The sequence below is a fragment of the Coffea arabica genome, chromosome 1c (assembly GCF_036785885.1).
Source record: "Coffea arabica cultivar ET-39 chromosome 1c, Coffea Arabica ET-39 HiFi, whole genome shotgun sequence".
In the NCBI taxonomy this organism is placed as follows: Eukaryota; Viridiplantae; Streptophyta; class Magnoliopsida; order Gentianales; family Rubiaceae; genus Coffea; species Coffea arabica.
In genome coordinates, this window is record NC_092310.1 from 3,316,865 (window position 1) to 3,336,993 (window position 20,129).

The following is a 20,129-nucleotide window of genomic DNA, read 5'->3' on the forward strand; positions in this document are numbered from 1 at the left end:
CTTTTAAAGTATTTGGTAAATATCATCCCATAAAATTAGGAGTGGAGATTTTGGTATTAGTAACACTTTTAGCAAAAGTTCAAATTTGGTGCTTTTAGAGTAGTTTTTGCGATTTAAAAAGTAAAATATCAAATTTAATCATTTTATCCTATATTATGAGCCGAATAAAGAAATAAACACATATAAAAATTTTTAAATTACACAATATCAAATACAATAAATATTTATTGAACGATATCTCCAAACAATGTATTTAAAAGTACTTGAGTAGTTAATGAATACTTTTATTAAAATCTCTACTAGGAAAGTACTTTTCAATAAATTACCACAACCCCAAACGGGTCCTGAGTTTGGTTGGTATTTATCTCTATTTTGGATAATCTTATTTCAACACTTATTTTTACACAGTTAAAATTTACAAGAGTCAATAGATACCCATTAGTCACTCGTTAAAACGTACTTGAGATGTTAGATTTTTGGAAAGCTAAAATTAATTAGTAAAAGTATATAAATGCAAAGGAAGTAAAAGTATGTAAAAGCTAAAATTAATTAGTAAAAGTATGTAAATGCAAAGAAAGGTAATGATTATTAGTGTATGTACATCTATCTATTACTATTACTATATTAAAATTATACTATATTAAAAGTATAAAGTATATACTATATACTATGTTAAAATAATCTATTACTATATACTGTATTAAAAGTATGATGAGTCTTGGCCTCTTAGTTTTTGTTTGCCCATATTATCCCCATCTTTCAATTAGAGTTATTGTATTTTAACTGTGGTAGTAATTAAAACTATGAAACACTTCAAATGATTAAATTTCAATAATAATTATAATTAAAATAAAAATTCCTTATTAAAATGATATAGCAGTCTTTACATTCCATTTCCAATTCTTATGTGCGCCAAAGTTTTTTACTCAAAACAATTTCTTACTCAAAATAGTGTGACCAATTGAATTAGCCACAATTTTAAGATTGTGAAAATTATTAATATAAAAAATAGATGTTCTTAGAATAAAAGAGAAATATAAGAAGAAAAGAGTCCATATTCATTTAGAGAATTTTGATATGACTATCACTAGATAGATGTATAATTATGTGCTTTTTATCAATTTGAAGAAATACTAAAGGAAAAGCAAAAATAAAAGAATCCAACTATTTCTATCAATAGGATGTCAATTGACAACTAAATAGTCAATCTAAGATAATTAATCAGTATAAATCAATTACATTCTTTACAAACCTTCATAACACTTAGAAAAAATGTAAGTAATCCAAATTTAACAATGCACCTCACATTATTCAATTAAAATTCACCAAAAAAATTAAAAAGTTCAATTGGAAAGATATGAAGTGGAATAATAAATGTTCATACAAAGTTGGATATAATCACTGTTCATATATTGTATTCCTAAATAATTAATTCATTCCAATTGTCTAATTGAATTTCATTTATCTTAGTAAGGAAAAAATAACATTCAAAATGTTATGGCAAATAACATTCAAAATGTTGATACAATTTTTTTTAATTTATTGATTTCATCAGAAACTTAACTATGGGTTTTATTTTTAGGTTAAAAAAAAGGCACATCTAGACTCTGGTTGGTAAAAGAACTTTCGAAGGAATAAAAGGAAGGGTAAGTGTAGTAAAAATAATTAGAATGACAAAATCTAACAAGTAAATTTATAGCTAAAGGAGTGGAAACCCAACTCGATGGCCAGCTTAAGTTAAGAGGTAGAATCAAGAGTTCGTTTCATTCAACATGGGAAGCCCCTCATGAGGATTGAATCATGAAGATTTGAGCTGCATCCCCGGCACACTTGCTATATCCACTAAGGCTTCATCTCACTTCCCAACTATACCTGATATAAAACCGTTCTATAACAATCAAGACAATAAGAAACAAGAAAAGGATAGTAATCACTTTGGGACCATCATGGGGGAGGAAGATAGAAAGGTAACCTATGACAGTAGGGAGTTACTTCATAGGGCCTTCTCATCAGTTGTAGGGTTTGGTGGCCCGAAATTGATTTGGCTTCACCAAAAGGCCTCATCTCTAAAGGCCTAGTACCCTTCCAGAAATTGATTTTATGGTTTAAGTACTTACTTTGCTAATAATTATGAATTCTATTTAATAGGTGCACACTTGACATGTATACACGTATTTTGTGTTTAAGAACATCTTTTGTACAATATTAAAAAAATAATATTATGATTTAATGGTAAAAATATTATGAGTATACAACAACTTCGGTGAAACACAACCTTATAAAGAATTGTTTATCAAAACTGAATCCATAATTTATCAAAAAGCTCAAAATAAATTCAAAAAAAAAAAAAGAATGCTCAAAATGAATTAAAAAATCAATAGATCAAAGAGGTCCTATTTAGATAGTCTTTGTAACAACAATTAGCTAAAAACATTAAAAACATAAACTACTCTATTATCAGTTAAACAATCCAATTTCACAAAAAAAAATATTATATATAAGAGAGATTATATTTTGGTTAATATAATCACGTGCAAAATATGTGAATTATTTCTAATACTTCATAAATTCGCTGAAATTTAGATGTGTTAATGAGTATATCAGGCATATCCGTTAAAAAAAAATCCAATTTATAATCATTATTGGCTATTTCCACTTCCTTGAAGCTACTATTATGGAGTGTAGCTTTGTTATCTAAACTGTGATCAAGATTGAGAGATCTATTAGCTTATATAGAGACATAAAAAAATAAACAACACACACACACACACACTCTCTCTCTCTCTCTCTTCCTCCCTCCCTCCCACCCTCTTTCTTCCCCTTCCATGTAGCAATCTTTAAGTTGATTTCTAGATATGGAGTTCTAATTTGAAGATATTTTACAGGCATGTTATTTTGAAGGACAAAAACTACATACTAAAAGTAAGGCCCTTTTAAATGTTTTTTGGAAGTTAAAATTCAGATTCCAATATATGTTGCTATGTTGATGTCTTGATGATAGTCTGTCTTTTTCCAAACAATCAGAGTTGATATTTCTGTTGACATGCAGATAGGAGATACAACGAGCAGAGGTATCTCTAGAGGTCAAAAAAGACAATGGTACTTTTATTGTCAATGGACAAATGTTCCATGTGTAGTAGCATTTTAGCACATAATAAATTGAGATAAATACAATACTAGCGCCATTCCAACTATAGCTACTCAATCAATTACACAAGTCGTATGAATAAAATTGTGAAATATACATTTTATAAAACTAAATTATATTGATTTATGGAGCTATGTAGAGGAATTTTTTTTTTTAAACAAAAGAATCATTTTACTTCTGATATGGAACTGAAGTTTACAGACAAGAGGCCTACCCGAGTACATACCAAAGCTATTATTCTATACATTTTCTTACATAAAGAATGAAGGAAGAGAACAAGGCCAGCAGAACTTATCCAAAGGAATCCTTTATTCTAATGCAAGCTTATAATTCACTTTACTCCTAGAAATCTCACTCCATGACCACATCACATGCTGCACAACATCAACAATAGTGCTCATAACTACCACCGAATTTAAGAATTTCAATTGAAATAAACCAATATTCTTAGCTTTTCACTGCTCATAGACAGTCACAAAAAAGACTAGTGTTTGAACTGATGCTCAAACGAATCTGTTTTCGAATGAAGATCAAGCCATCTAATCTTCTCTTCCCAAATATATTTACCTCTAAAAATTGCACACATCTTCTAAGCCTTTTGCCCAACTACTTGAGACAAATTATAATAAAAGAAAAGATGATCAAAAGATTCATCAGCATCCTAACAGTATATACATTTTGCACTTGCCACCTACATTCACCGTTTAACCAGCCTATCCAAAGTGTTGAGGAAATGAATATTGTTGGTCCTGCAAGAGCTCTATTTATGGACAAAATGTCAAAATGGACTAGATAGTTCAGCTACATATTAGATTGTTGGTTGCCTTCAACAAATAGCATAGGTCACAAATACTACCATATTCGTTCAACTTCTTCAACCTACTCCAGAGACATTTGATCCCTTTGATGACATCATCTTGATGAGTGAAGGCAATGTTAGTGGTTGTTTATATTAACCTTTGATGAAAATCATCACCTATTAAACCCAAAATTTTTATGGTGATGACAGAGAAATAAATCAACAACAAAATTATGGAAGCGTACCTAGATTCATACTGAGAACTGGTACTTAAATCCTTAGAGTTTTGGGGTGGCCTTCCAAATCAATACTTATTTGCTGATCCTTGGAGAAAGTGCTTTGGCTTCTCTTTGTATTTTCCTTGACAATGGCATATCAAGAAAAAAACTATTTTGTAGTACCAAAATACGACAATAAGAATACGTGTAATCCAGGGATCATAATCCTATTTATAGATAACTTTCTTGTTATCATTTGGACTTTTATTTTAGCCCATCATAGAAATAGAAATTATCTTTAAGTTTCTACACATTAAAAGCCCACATCCTATTAGATATATTAAAAACCAAATTATAATTGATCACTTTAATTTGATTTAACCTTATTTGACAGTCTGCAATGCATAGTTATTCACATATGAGTCCAACATTATCCAACAGGCAAGATTCTAGATCATGGACCTCGAAGCTACATTCTTGAAGTTTTTGAGAGTTGGGGATTTATGTTTCTCAAAAGAAAAGGAGTAGTCCTACAGGAGGTGGATAAGGAATGTCTTGCATTGGTTTCACTACTTTGCATTTTCTTTCTGAAACTAACTTTTCGAGTTTTTTATAAGTTATTTCAGAAAAGGGGTAGGTATTGGTATGATAGTGAAGAAAGTTATAATTATGTTTTTGCTGATACATTTTCAAGAAAATTTGAAGAATCTTTGTATAGGAAGAAGCTAAGTGAACAACTCTCCACACCATTAGTGAAGTACTAGAGCCGCAAGGATGCCATGACTTTTGGTGCATATTAACTTCCCAAATGGCAATGTTTTAGAACTTGTATATCAAGAGAATTCTTGCTAATGAAAAATGAGCTCTTTCATCTACAATTTTAAATCGGTTCAGGTTAGCAAAAACATGCTTAGTTTTCATTCTTTACCATGGCGTAGTTTGCCTATGAAGCTGCATTACTTTTCAACGGCCCTTAAACAAATTTGTTTTCCACTATTTTAACCTCTCAACTATATATTATCTCAAACAAGTCCATAAATATAAAAAAGTCAAGTTTAAGCATTTCTATCAATTTTAGCCATCAATGGAATAAAGGATAAAATTGATTGAACACAAGAGGGCAACCCAAAAGAGTATTTGCTTAGCCTTAAAAATATTCTCCTTGCACTTTTCTGGCCCCTCAACAATATATTGTCACAAACAAGTCTCTCAATTAAAAAAGTGTCACATTTCAGGACTTACATCCAATTTGTCCATTAGTATCGACGGAACGAGGGGTAAAATTAATCAAACACAAGAAGGTATTAAGAGAAAAACCCTAAAAGGTCTTGCAAAGGAAATTGCCTCCTAATTTTAGCGAAGGTCAATGAAGGTTAGGGCTAGAGAAGCCAAAAGGAGAATGTGCAAGAAGAGAGAAAAATGTAAAAAAGAAAGATGTTAATAAATTCTTGTATTCAATCAAATTTACCCCTCGTTCCATTAGCATTATTGCTAAGTTTGACATAAGTTCTTAAATGTGACATTTTTTAGTTGAGGGACTTGTTTGTGGTAATGTATTGTTGAGAAATCAAAAAAGTGCAATTGGAACAGTTTAGGGGTTGGGTGGATATTGTTTTGAATTGCCTTCTTGTGTTCAGTCAATTTTACTCCTCATTCCGTCGGTATTAACTACCAAAAATGACGGAAGTCCTTAAACTTGACTTTTTTTTTTGTTCAGGGGTTTGTTTAAGATCATATATAGTTGAAAGACCAAAGCAATGCAAAGCAAATAGTTTAGGGATCAGGTGGATAGTTTCCTCCTATTTTATATTTAGGAGAATATAATGATTCAAAATCAAAATACTGGAGATCGAAAAGTGCAAATTCAACGTTATTGACTAATGCCAATTTGACGTTGGCCATCGATGATCTTTGAATTTCCATTAATTATCATAATGTGCCTAAAATCATAAATTTTAGGGACCAAATTTGCTTTAGACAAAACAATGGGGACCAGTTTAGCATAGAGGCTAAACATTGAGAATCAAAATTGCAATTCTACCTTTGTATCAAAGTTGAAAAGAGTCGATTAACAATCTGAAACGAGATGATTAACATGAGATTCTAGGTTCCTAGCCTGTTACATATTGTAACTACATGGAAGAAGAGCAAATTACCTGAATAACCACTAAATTTTTTGAATAGTCGAGTTTTGTCCACTCAACTATTAATAGTATGTTTTGAACCACCAAACTATCAAAAGTGTAAATTTTGACCCATTCCATCTATTTTCACCGTTTAACTTTGCTAGGTCTAACTATTAATAGTATGTCTCGTGAAACATACAGACCCCTAAATTTGGTAGAGTTAATGGTGGGATTAGATGGAATGACCCAAAATTTACACGTTTGATAGTTTAGTGGGTAAAAACATATTATTAATAATTCAGTGATCAAATCTTAAGCTTCGTTTGGATTGATCATTTTTCAAAAATAAGTTTTTCAAATATAATATTACAATAATATACAATAACTTAAAAAACATCTGATCCATACAATATATCAAAATTTTCAAAAAATTTTTTACTCAGATACACTACTACAGTAAAATTTTTTAAAAACACTTCAAAAAATAGCTAATCCAAACGAAACTTTAACTATTTAAAAAGCTCAGTAACTACCTAGGTAATTTGCTCCATGAAAGAAACGAATCAGTGGCGGATTTAAGGTGGGGGCATTGGGGGCACAGGCCCCCACTGCTCCCCTTTAAATTCCTACAGTATCCATAAAATTTTGATATAATCTTAAATGTACCCCCAGAGTTTTCTTATGAAGGAAGTGAAAGAATTACGTAGTCTTTTAGGTTGGTTCATAAATTAATATTCTAAAAGGATATATGGGTCACAAAGTTCCATTTGCAGTAAGTTAAAAAAAAAACCTTTTCATTTTAACTTGTTTATGAATATTTTTTTGCTTAAAAACTAGAAAAAGAGTAGGTAATTTAGTGTTACTTTTGCCTCCACTGAGAATTTTTTCTGGCTTTGCCACTGAATTGAATGCAGTAAAAGTGGTCTGATCTTCTCTCCAGCTTATGGCAATAAGCTTAATATCATTAACCGCCCTTTTTTGAATTATAATTGATTGACCATCATATTTTCTAGAATAGGAGTTTTTACAAACTACTTTTGGACATAATTTCTTTTTGTGGGAGAAGAAATAACATTTTCATTTGCATCAATTAAGAAGATCTAGTTACATTTGCCAAAGTATGGGCTTTGGCCACTGCAGTTCTATTAACCTTAACTATTTGAATTGTAGAGAAAAAAAATACAAGCAAAAAGGATATCATCTATTATAGAGCGTACTTTTTGAGGCAATTTCTCTGGATTAGTTAGACAATGAAGCATTGAAAAGGAATCAGTTCTTATTTGACCCGAATAGTAGGAAATAGTGTGAAGCTGCCTAATGGACCAAACATGTTAATGCCTCAATCTGCAACATTGTAAGGGCTAAAATTTTCCTGGAATGCTAAAATATCAAATTTCCGCTAGAGTCTTCAATAACACATGCTATTGCTGCATTATGTATATGATGTCCTGTACCAAGATCCTAAGAGAAAGATCCATCGATAATGGATCCAGTTGACAAAACTGGTACTCTGTCCCTTGTTTATCAAAAAATAGCTTGAGATTTCCCTTGTCCACTAGCTTCTTACATGTACTTAGATTTGAAGAGCACAGGTGTTGAGTCTCTTCTTGCTATGGCAATTTCAATCGATACATCACCTGTGTTGTTACCAAAATATTGTCTAGACTAAATTGTATACCTTCCTACACAAATATATTCCATGCTAGCCAAATATTCCATAATATATAGATCAACAGCACTAAATCCTCATCCTCAGGAGACTTTGTAAACCACTCCTGCAACCATATAGTTAAAGGAACTAGTTCACCAGTTTCAAAATTAAACCCTAGCCATGAAGCTCTCCAAATTCTAATGATGTTTGACATTTCAACAATAAGTGGGAAATGGATTCTTCCTGTGTACCACATCGAAGACATATCAGGGAAGGACGGGAATTCTTTTTAAACAGAGCCAAATTGGTAGGACAAACATCATGTAACAAGCACCAAACAAAAAACTGGATACACGATGGAATTTGTAACCACCATAAACATTTCCAAACATTTTGTGGGATTATTGACCCCTTAGAAAATGAGGATGACGATGGAATTTGGCTCCGTCGAATAGTTGAAGCCAAGTGACGATTTAACATAATAGACCCTGTTCCTTTCTAGTTTCCATATCATGTGATCCTCTCCCCCAAATTGTGGAATATAAATGGTGAGAATTTTATGTACTTCCATGGCAGGGAAAAACAACTTGGTCAGCGACTCGCTCTATTACCTAGTGGTATCAATCCAATCCACAACTCACATGTTCAGTGATTGAGGTAAAACAGAGATGCCACGAAGGGGATTTTGACAATCAGGAATCCAGGTATCCTCTAATTTTATTTTTGTTTCGTTCACTACATGCCACTTCAGTCCTAGCTTCAATAAGTCCCTTCCCCACAAGATGCTTCGCCATTCCCAAGTGGCATTAGTTGCACAATGCACACTAAGAAACTAGTTTTGCTGCAATACTTGGATAGAAAAAAATCAACTGAATAGGGTTCCAGGTTGAGATATTATTCTCCAAGCCGCTCTAGCCAATAATGCTCTATTCATTTCCTTTGTAGATCTCATTCCCAAACCCCTTTTAAACTTGGACATAGTTTAGGTAGACCAAGCTTTCCAATGGATTTTGCATCCTTCAACATCCCCAGTCCAAATAAACCAAGCTATATATTGGTTCAGTGCTACAACAGTGCTTCGTGGAATGTGAAACATTGAAATAGTATACCAAGATGGGGCACTTAGAACATGCTTTGCTAACACAACTCGTCCTATAACTAAGAGATTAGATGACCTCCATTCTCTAATACGCCTGAAAATTCTTGATTTGAGCTTGACAAACAGTCGAGATTTATTTTGAGAAAAGTCAAGATTGAGCCCTAAGTATCTTCCCACCCCTACAATAGATTGAATATTTAGTAAACTTGAGATGGACATTCTTAGCTTTATAGGGCTATTTGAGCTAACAACTAAGCTTGACTTTGTAAAGTTGATTTCCTGACCCGATATTTTTTATATTTATCAAGTTTTTCCTTTAACCTTTCCGCTGCCTCACTGGTAAATTTGAAAAATACCATAGTATTATTTGCGAACATTAAATGAGATAGCAGGGGTCCATCACGACATACCTTTATAAGAGGACATGAATTCCTTTCTGTTAATGCTGTTAAGAGAGAGGACAGAGCCTGTTGACATAGTATAAATAAATAGGGGAATAATAGACAACCTTGTTGAAGGCTACGACTAGGATAAAAGACTGACAAATAATCCTGATCCAAGAATCTAGAAATCCCATTTTACAAAGCACAACCATTAAAAATTGCCAGGAAACCCTATCATAAGCTTTATTGATATCCAGCTTTAAGGCAGCCATATATGTTTTCCCTTTCTTTCTCTTTCTTAAAAACTCTAGCACCTCATGGGCTATAAGCACATTGTCAGAGATTAACCTACCTAGGACAAATGCATTTTGATATGGAGAAACTAGCTTGGAAATCTTCTTTTGAAGTCGATTGACCAACATTTTCCCAATGATTTTGTAAAAAATATTACAAAGGCTCATTGGACAAAAATTAGAGATTTTCCTTGGACTAGAACTTTTAGGAATTAGGACAATATTTGTATGATTTCAACCCTCTGAAATCAAACCAGATTGGCAAAACTATAACACTACTCCTGTGACTTCCAGACCAACTAAATCCCAAAAGTGTTGGAAAAATTCCGCCAAAATTCTATCTAGTCCTGACATCTTCCATTTATCCATCTAAAAGACTGCCACTTTGACTTCTCTGTGGTAAACTCCTATTGTAAATAACTTTTTTTCTCATCATCTATACAAGTATTTATACAATCCAAAATGTCTTCAAATGGGGCCAAGCCTTCCAAAATTTGAGAAGAGTCTACATTCACTATGGATCTTTGCCCTTTGTATAGGTCTAAGAAATACTATAGGAAAAGATTATTGATTTCGTTAGACTTAGTAATCTTGGTACTGTCTTAATTTTGCAAATGAGAATCTGACTTTTAGCTTTTTTTTTATTTGCCCATTGATGATAATACTTTATGTTACAGTCCCTTTGTGACGCCTAACGATTGTTGGACCTTTGAGCCCAATAACCCTGTTTGCACTCCTATAAATGACCCAAATAAAATCTCAAATATTGATCACATTCAATTGCCTTTGGATTGTTGATTTGACCTTGAAGCCACTCTAAGTGCAGTTTTGCTTGGCAGATCTTGTTATCAAGGTTACCATAAGACAATCGATGCCAATGAGTGAGTTGCGTTACGGTAATATGAAGCCTTTCACTTACCCTATGAATTGTACTGCCAATATTTGTGAGCTTTGGATTTCTCCATATCTTGCTAATAATGGCTCTACATACTGAATCTCTGACCCAAAAAGATTCAAATTTTAAGAATCTATCCCCAGCTACTTAGATGTGTATTTTATGTCCAAAATTAGAGGACCACGATCCGAACGCATAATTGGAAGGTTTCAAAGCATGGTGTTAGGGAACGATTGCAGTCATGAATGAGTGGCAAATGTCTTATCTAAGCATTCAAAAGTGACATAAGAGCCTATCCTTGAATTTGTCCAAGTGAACCAAATGTCCAAACATTGCAACTCTAAAAGTCCCAAATCAGACAGAAAGGAATGAAATTGATTAACCCCTCTTGTACATCTTTAAAAAAGGTTTAGCTTATCATGATTATTTAGAATATGATTAAATTCCCTCACAATAGCAAACAGTCAATCACAGGTAAATAATTTGAACTGTACTACTTGCTAAATAGTTTGCTTGTGCTGCAAATTAGGATGGCCATAAATAAGGAATAGGACTCATTGTAGATTAGAAACCCCTATAACCTATACAACATCCTTGGATATAACTTGAACCATAACTGAGTCATAACATGTTAAACACAGATCACCTCCACCACTAGAAGTTGGAGGTACCAAGTCCCAAAATGAAAAATAAGACACATCCAACCAACTAACTAGCTGTGTAGTAGAACATTTGTTTCCATAAGAAATAATACATTTAGAGCATAAGGACGGGTCAAATTAGACAAAAATTGAACCGTAAGGGGTTGACCCATTCCTCTATAGTTCTAGCTTAGAATCCTTATGGCTTTTGAGGTAGTTGTTTTGGGATAACCACCTCCAAACCTTAGCTAAGCAATCAAAACAATCCAACAAAAACTTTCCAATGTATAGTCAAGATCCCCAAATGTAGTTGCATTTTCTAGCGGAAATTGATAGATTGTTAAGGATCACCGACTGGATTCGTTCTTGTCCTTAGACAAGATGCCAATATATCAGAAATCCAAACAACATCATTGATGACAAGAGCTAGGTTCTACTTCTACTTGTGCCTTTCTCTTCCTATCAAGAAAAATTATATCTTGAATTTGTGAAGTTTCGGAATTCTAGATACTATGCATTTGGAATTTAGTTGCAACCAGAGAGCTAAGACCCTTAAGGAAGTAATTTTAGGGTCCAGTTGGTGATATTTTCTTTTATGAATTCCAGAGACTGATAGGTTAATGAAAGCTTCCTCATTAGTTCCAATTGTAGCACTCAGTTGCTTGTCTTGTTCTATATGTGGACTTTTAAAGACTTGATACTAATGAAAAATACTTTTGTAAGGAAGCTTACCTTGTGGATCTCTAAGAAAAAGGGAACCGTACTTGAGTCTTTGCACAGAAAACTTCCAATGAAACCCATTGAAATCCCTTAGTGATACAACTGTACTTATCTTACTCTTCTTTGCAGGTGCAATAAATGGTGAGGGGATAATTTCCTTCCCCTTTGTCTCATAGGTAGAAAGATAAGATGTTGGTTGAATGCACGGCCTTTGGTCATTGAAAGGATGTGAGATAACTTCATCCTCTTCCCACTGACGTGGCCTCTAAATTTCCACTTCTTGTAACATGGCTTCTCCTTCATGATTCACTATGTCTAATTCCAAGGAAAAAGGAAACTCCACAGATGGTAGCTAGCTGGAGTTACTACTCTTTTCTTCAAGAATTAACCAAGCATTAGTGACAAATTCATTATTATTCGAAGAACAATAGTCAACAAATTTGTTGTGTCAACACGCGCTTGCCAGTGGTTGCCAATCCTAATTTGCTGCTCTCTCTTTTGCATCCCAGCGTTGTTCAGGAAGGTTGAAGAAGTGAAAAAATGATTATCACTATAGGAAGGAAATGACTATGGAGCATGTTCAGGAGAAGTTTGTTGAGGAGAACCCACTTGTGGAGAACTTGCTTGCAGAGGCAAATGACTGTCTGGACTTAACACTAGAGTAGCTTATTCTTCCGATAAATGAATTTTAGATATTCCAATAACTAAAATAAGTCTAAAACCATTAGGATAATTGATTGGTGATAGAATTGGGTTACCTGCATATAGGTGGTTGAAAAGAGCTCATGGAACAGTAGGAGAAACAGTATGATGTTGATGAGCCCAAAGCGTAGGCGGAAAAAGCTCTTCCTGATCGTCAACCCAAAACTTGTATCCAAGTCCTTGAGATATCCCTTGGACCCAAGGAGCAAGAAAACGATGAAGCTCCCTTTGATTATTAATAGAATAATTATTAAAAAAATGCCCAATCACTCCGCATTTGTGACATATTTTGAAAACATTTTTATAACTATATTTAACCCAAATGATATGATCAGACCTAAGTTTTAAGAAGAAACTACTGAGAAGAGGATCGTTCATATGGAGCCAAACTCGAGCTCTTAGATAACGAGAGTTGTATGAAAGACCTTCATGATGGTCAATCTCTTCCATATGGTTAATATACTCAACCGAAGCCCATGAAGTTGAACCTAAACTAAAATTTGAGTGACAATAATAGATGTGAGTGGAGTATTAGGAACCAATCTATGTAAAATGAGAAGTGCCCTATGAACTAAATAAGGACTATTGTCAAGAATAAGTAACATGTCTTGCATAGAAGAGAAATGAAAAAAGAAAAAATTTGCTTCACGTAGTAATACTTGAACTTGTGGATGCTAGTTGTGCTCAACATAATCGCACAGAATATCAACACTTAAATGCAGTAGTCTACTAAACAACCAATAAGACAGAGGTCAAACCTTGCAGCATGCTACAGGATATTAGGAAACTGGTGAACACAAGAGGTCCCCTTTTTGCTACTTGGAGATTATTTGGCACAAAAGAAGTACCAAATGGAACCTCACGGCATTCATCCGAGCTGTTACTACCATATCCAGAGTCACTATTTTCATTCTACCTTGAAAGACGAAAATGATTTGACTGATCCATGTAGATAGGAAGGCCCCTAGGAATAAAGTATCAGGAGTGAAATATGGAGTGAAAGTTTGCTAAAGAAACCCAACAAAAGGTCTAGTAGATTTTAGTAAGAATATAGCCTAACACTCTCAATAAGAGTGCAGAAAGGAAACCTCCTAACAACAAGTAAAGGACGGGAAAGCCAAAAATAAGGTACGAAACTTCAAGAGAAGGAGAAAACTCCCAAAGGAGAAAGCTTTGGTCAGGGTTTTTTTCTCGTTCATCGACCTAATTTCTCAGTCTCGTGGTTCATATAAAGTTTGAACACTATTTAAAAAAAAGGCAAGAAAAGAGTCAACCGTCACACCATGTCACTATCAACTCACACTAAGATTGTTCATCGAGTCGAGTATTCAATCCAATGAGTTGAACCAATGATACCAATTTGATAAACAATTCAATCATAACTGGTCCATATTCATCACACACTCAAACCTGCATTTGTATTTTGTTTTAAGGGAAAAAATAAAGAAAAACGAACATTTGCATTTCGGTATTGATAACTAGTTAAAAATATAAACTTGAGTTGTGAAATACAGTCAGTCATCACTAGAGAATGATGGCATCAATAGTGGATGAAAATTTGAGTTGGGATGTAAAAGGAATTTTAGTTGAATAACTAGTTCCAAAATGTTTTAACCAAACAAAAACCCCTAATTTCTAAAATCTCCAACTTCCAATTTGGTTTTCTCTCTCATTTCACCTTAAGTTAATCACAACATAATTTTTTCACTTCAAGAATAATGGATAAAATCTCAAAACTACCTACTCATTGGTATTTTGAAATATGAATCGATACCTAAACTAGCAATTCATTTAGCCAAATCATTGACGTGACTCCAGAATAAAACCTAACACAATTGTTTTTCCTGGTTCAGAAAAAGCCGATTTTGTGGGGTTTTTTTTATTAAAAATAAAACAACCTCAACTCTTGGCCTTTTCTCAAAACTAAAAATGCAAAGAAAAGCCATTTTTTGATAATTAACCACATGCTAAATTTTTTTTTTAAAAAGGTTAATTGCAGTTGCACCCCTTAACTATTTCAGCATTGGACAGTACAATTGCTTTTTCTTGTTCAGAAAAAGCTGATTTTGTGGGTTTTTTTAATTAAAAATAAAACAACCCCAAAAACTCTTGGGCTTTTCTCAAAACTAAAAATGCAAAGAAAAGCCATTTTTTGATAATTAACCACTTGCTAAAATTTTTTTAAAAAAAGGTTAATTGCAGTTGCACCCCCTAACTATTTCAGCATTAGACTTTGTATCTCAAACTTTTAATTTTACTAACCACCTATTATCAACTTTTGATTTTCAATAATGCATTACAAATAACCCAAATTCTGGCCATTCTTTCGGCAACTAATTAGTAAAAGACCACTTTGACCCTTCTTCTTCTTTAAACAAAAAATGATTATTTTAAAAATCAGCATAGGGGCCGAATCTCACGTAATTAAGGCACCATGAAACAACCAAGCAAGAACCAAAGAAAAGACAAAAGAGAAAAATCACCAACTACTTATGAAAGAATATTTATATTAAAAATACAAATCAAACCAAGGAATTAGCAGTGAAAAAGAAAAGGATCTCATTGACAAACAAAATTAGAAAGAAAAGGAAGAACATTACTTCTTGCCTAATAAAAACAAATCCTCAAGAGCCTTTACAAAAAGAAAATTCAAACAACAAAGAGAAAAAAAAATCCTCAAGAGCTTTTACACCAAAAATAAAAATTCAAAAGAGCTAATTGTGAACGAGAAAACTTACTAGATACAATTGCTCCAGAAAAAAAAAACTTACTGGGTACAAGATTGGATAGGAATAGAAGATCATTAGTCCTTACTCAAGAATTTTTTTTAAAAAAATAAATCTTATATACACTGACAGGTATACACTATTACATTTGGATGCATGACACATAAGCAAAATTTGAATTTTAAATTTATATTCATATGAGTTGTCATTCATCTAATAGTGATAGTATATATATACTGTCAGTATATAAAAGATTAATCCAAAAAAAAAGAAAGTAAAAACCAGATTCTTAATTAAAAAATTAAAAAGAGAAAGAAACACCAGATTCTTATAAAAACCTACCATTCGCCGGCTTCTATGGATCTCCATGATTCCTACTTTCTTTCAATCAACTTCACTCAAGTCTATCAAGAAGCTTCCTCTCAAGTTCAATCTAAAATCCTGATGGTTGCTTTATTATCACAAAATTTGAATCAAAGTTTGTTACTAAAAGAATTGTATAAGGACTTTAAAGTTCCAAAAAATTTGTATACCAAATACAATGAATGCAAATCAAGTTAATCAAATAAAGACAGGCATTTCTAAACCAATCACATTACTTTTTCTTTCCATCATAATTTGCTCAATTCTTAATCATGTGAAAAGTAGATCCCGGTGCTTTCTATCATTTTTTTTTTCAAATTCTTACCTGCCACCACTAAACATATGGGATAGTCCATACACCAAGGGTGAAGAAGTAATAGTAGTAGTATTGGCACGGTTTACAATTATCCTTTTGTGAAACAATAGTTTATTCTCATGTGTCGCGCCCCATTTTTTGAAAATAAAATAAAATGGAAATGGTGTTTTAAAAATGAGTTTTTGATTTTAGAAAATAAAGAGAAAAGGGTCTAAAATGGGACATTAAATAATGCAATGGTTTGGAACCAAAATATTAGTCTAAAAAGGATTTTTAGAAAGAGAGTCGTTACTTAGTATTGAATTTAGGTGTATCAAATCACCGAAAATATATTTTGAATGAAAACAAATAATACCCTTTTAAATAACTCCAAATCTTTGAAAACGAGAGAAAAGAGTTTGGGAGTTACTATTGAAGAAAGGGAGGGCAAAAATTTGATCTAAGACACCCTTTCAACTTAACCAAAACTAGTTGCGAGATTTAGTCAAAAAATTTCTTAATCTAACCTGTAAAACTTATCACATTTTGATGCTTATATATGAATACAAACCTAGACCTAGAGGGTATTGAGAGGAACGAAATGTTTCTTCAAAATTTAATTGGTACAAATCACATTAATTGTGAAATCCAAAAAGATCCCTTGAAAATGTCACGAAAATGCGAGAGATGAGATCAAAAAAAGGAAATTGTGATATATAGATAAATATACATAACCTACAAGAGGAGAATGCAACATAACAGGTATGGAAGATTAAGATTCGTGATACAATTTTTCTTTTTATAGAGGGATAATAGCGTGTTAAGGTTAAAAAAGTCATACTTGCCCATTTCTCATATTTGAAGGATGACTTTTCGAATCTAGTCAAACAAATGAATTAGTTTACTTCTAATTTCCTAAAATAAGATGGTTCAAACATATAGAGGGTAAGGGAACAATAATAGGAAAAATATCATGCAAATGATAAAAAATTCTAAAATAGAAAAATATGCGTGAAATGCAATAAATGTCAAACAAATGTATGAACCTAGCGCATAAATAGTCTAAAGAGTCTAACATTAGACTAACCCATTTCTACAAGTCCTCACTAGCGTTAAACTAGTGAGAAATTGGAGAGAAAAGCCACAACTAGCGTTAGACTAGTGTGGCAACGTGAAACACTCAATATAAATAAATAAATAAAACATGTAGAATATTAGTGAAACAAATAAATACACAAAGTATAAATAAAACAAATAAACACAAAAATCATATACAACACACAACATGTAAGTATAATATCTAGATGTAAAACCTAAAAAAGCAAAAAAAAAAAATACATAAGCACACAAGTATGCAAGCAAATATAACCTAATTATTACATTTGGGATCCTAACTATGATCTAAGACGGGAATCTTTGGAAATAATAAACCTATTTATTACATTTGTTTATCCATATATATTTTCTTGGTAAAAGGGAAAAACTTATCTATTACAATTTGGCATTTAAAATACCCTCCAAAATAATCAAAAGACTTAAATCAAATATAAAATGAATAAAAAGCTAAAATAAGCAAATAAAAGAAAAATACATAAAACATATAATCACACTTAAAAACACATAGGAGCACATAAAAGAGTTTAAAAAATAATAGAGGGTACATCCCTTGAAATAATGGTTAAATGAGGTAGAGTTTGCCCTATTTATACTCCAAAACCAACAAAAATTGTCAAGACACCAATTTAATTAACAATTTAAAAGAAAATGTAAACATATAACAAATTCACTTTATTATTTTAAAGAAATATAAATAAATATAAAATCTCTAAAAATTTACAAATTAGATGCATTTGAATGAAACATGATTAACAATTAAAGAAGATAAAAAATTGTAATTAACAAAAAATCAAAACCATTAGGGACTCAATTGCAAAATTTGCAGAAATTAAAAGTTTTTTAGGTCAAATTTTAATTTTTAAAAAATTAGGGATCAAAATTGAATAAAAATAAAATTTAGGGATCAAAATACAATTAAATTAAGGAATTAATTGAAAGAAATCCAAAATTTTAGGGTCATAGAGAAATTATTCAAAAGAGTAGGGACTGAAGAGCAAAATATTCTTTTCTGCTTGTACAAAGACAACAAACATTAGGCCATTTCTATGTATTTTGGGCCACAACACTTTGGCCCAAGGAAAATAAATGGGTTATATTATTAAAAAAAAATCCGCCCAACTTATTTTTACTTGTTAAACCTAAGAAAGGAAGTGGGGTTAAGTTTCAAAATCCAATGAAATTAAACACAAATCCAACAGGAAAAAATGAATTCTAACCCATGTCTTAGCCCATAAACATGACCCAACAGTAGCCAACTCATCTGGAAAGATCAAACAAGAGAAGGCAAACGAAATTTGCAAAGAAAGAACAAAGCACTAGTTTCCAGAGAAAAATGTTTTCGAGGGTTTCTAAGGTCAACTTTTGGTATAAACATGATCCTTGCAATTTTGTGAACTTGTTCAAATCATCAAACAAGATTTTCAAACATCATAAGTCATGCAAAAGTGAGATCTAAGGTTCATAAATTTAGAACTTTCCATGATTCGTCTAGATCTCATTTAAACGTTAAATCAACGAAGAGAAGCGAGTAATAGTTACCTCTGATACTTGCTTGAATCGAAACAGGAGTGAAAAGCTCCAGGAATACGTGCAAATCTTCGCGAAGAAAGCCAAACCTTGTTGCTGCAGTTGCACCAAGAACTGTGAAGCAGGAAAATTTGAGGTCGAATTCAAGGTATTTATGAACATTTTTTTAGGAAAGTTTCAAGACAAAAGTTTATCCCCTACAACTAGAGATGGTGCAGAAAAAATAATCTCCTCAAAAGGAGGTTGGAGTTGGTCGGAATAAGGTGACGAGTAGATCTGTTCGGTCAGCCCTTACTCAAATTTTGTTTGCAGAAAATTTTTTCTTTTCTTCCTTTTTTTTCTTCTCTAATGCTTAGTCGACTTTTCTCCTTTTCTCCCCTAACCCTAAGACTCTCTCTTATCCCTTTAAATGAAACAAATATTGATTAATCTCTCAGAATAATGGTCCAGATGGAAACAAGGTTTTATGGCAATATTTGGTCAATTTGATCTTGTTTGCTAGTTGTTGCTTGAGAGATTTTTGAATGGTGAGGTGTTCATGGTACGAATTAATCTTTGGGGGCAAAGAAAATAGGAAACAAAAATGAATTTTGGTTGCCAAAAAATCAAGTTCTTTTTTGTACTGCTGTTGCCGCAATTCTCTAAAGAGAAAACGCACGGGTGCGTTGCACGCACGCATGAGGCAACTTCTTTTTTTTAAAGTCCAACGGGCCTCTTGGGCCTTTTTCTTCCTTTCCTTTTCTTTCCATACTTTTTGTTGGATTTGCCTTGGGCTTTTGGGGGTTTTGATTTGGACTTTGTTTGGGTTTTGACTTGGGTTTTTGTGAAACTTTGCCTTTTTTTTTTAAAAATTTTTGGACCAAAAAATAAGAACATTTTGAAATTCCATTTCTTCTTCCTTTTTCTTACAAAATAACACAAAATATAAATGATTCTTTAAACGATAATATACAGAAAAATTAATAAAAATTTTGGAAGAAATTTGGTGTCTACATCATGATGGAGGCAACCATATTGAATAGGGAGGAAAAAAGTGAGGAGGGGGCTTTAAAAAGTTCAATAAAAGATTAAGGATAAATTAGTCACGTTACTTTTTCTTTCTACCATAATTTGCTTGATTTTGAATCATGCGAAAATTTAAATGTAAAATGTAGTTAATTGCGAAAAATAGAAGCTTACAGTGAAAAGTTCAATTTATGAATAGTTGAGGGGTGCAAAGTGCATTAAACCCCAAAAAAAAAAAACAAAAAAGCCGCCTCTTCCCTTTTTTTCCTTTCCATATTAACCGCGACACTTTGGATATCCATCAAATTCAAAATATTTAAACTTTTCCAAGTGACGTCGTTTTGACGCTTTAGCACTCCCACCCCAATACAAACTTTTCAAGCTAATCCCAAAACGCCGCCGTTTCCTTTCCTCAAAACAGC

General features: G+C 32.5%; 1 long non-coding RNA gene across 1 annotated transcript; it reads right to left on the reverse strand.

The window, feature by feature from the left end:
- Positions 1-7,473: 7,473 nt before the first annotated feature.
- On the reverse strand, positions 7,474-19,350 carry LOC140005126 (uncharacterized). Its single transcript, XR_011812894.1, has 2 exons — positions 18,715-19,350; positions 7,474-15,852 (listed from the first exon to the last, which is right to left on the reverse strand). It is a non-coding gene; the product is annotated as an uncharacterized lncRNA (long non-coding RNA).
- Positions 19,351-20,129: the final 779 nt, after the last annotated feature.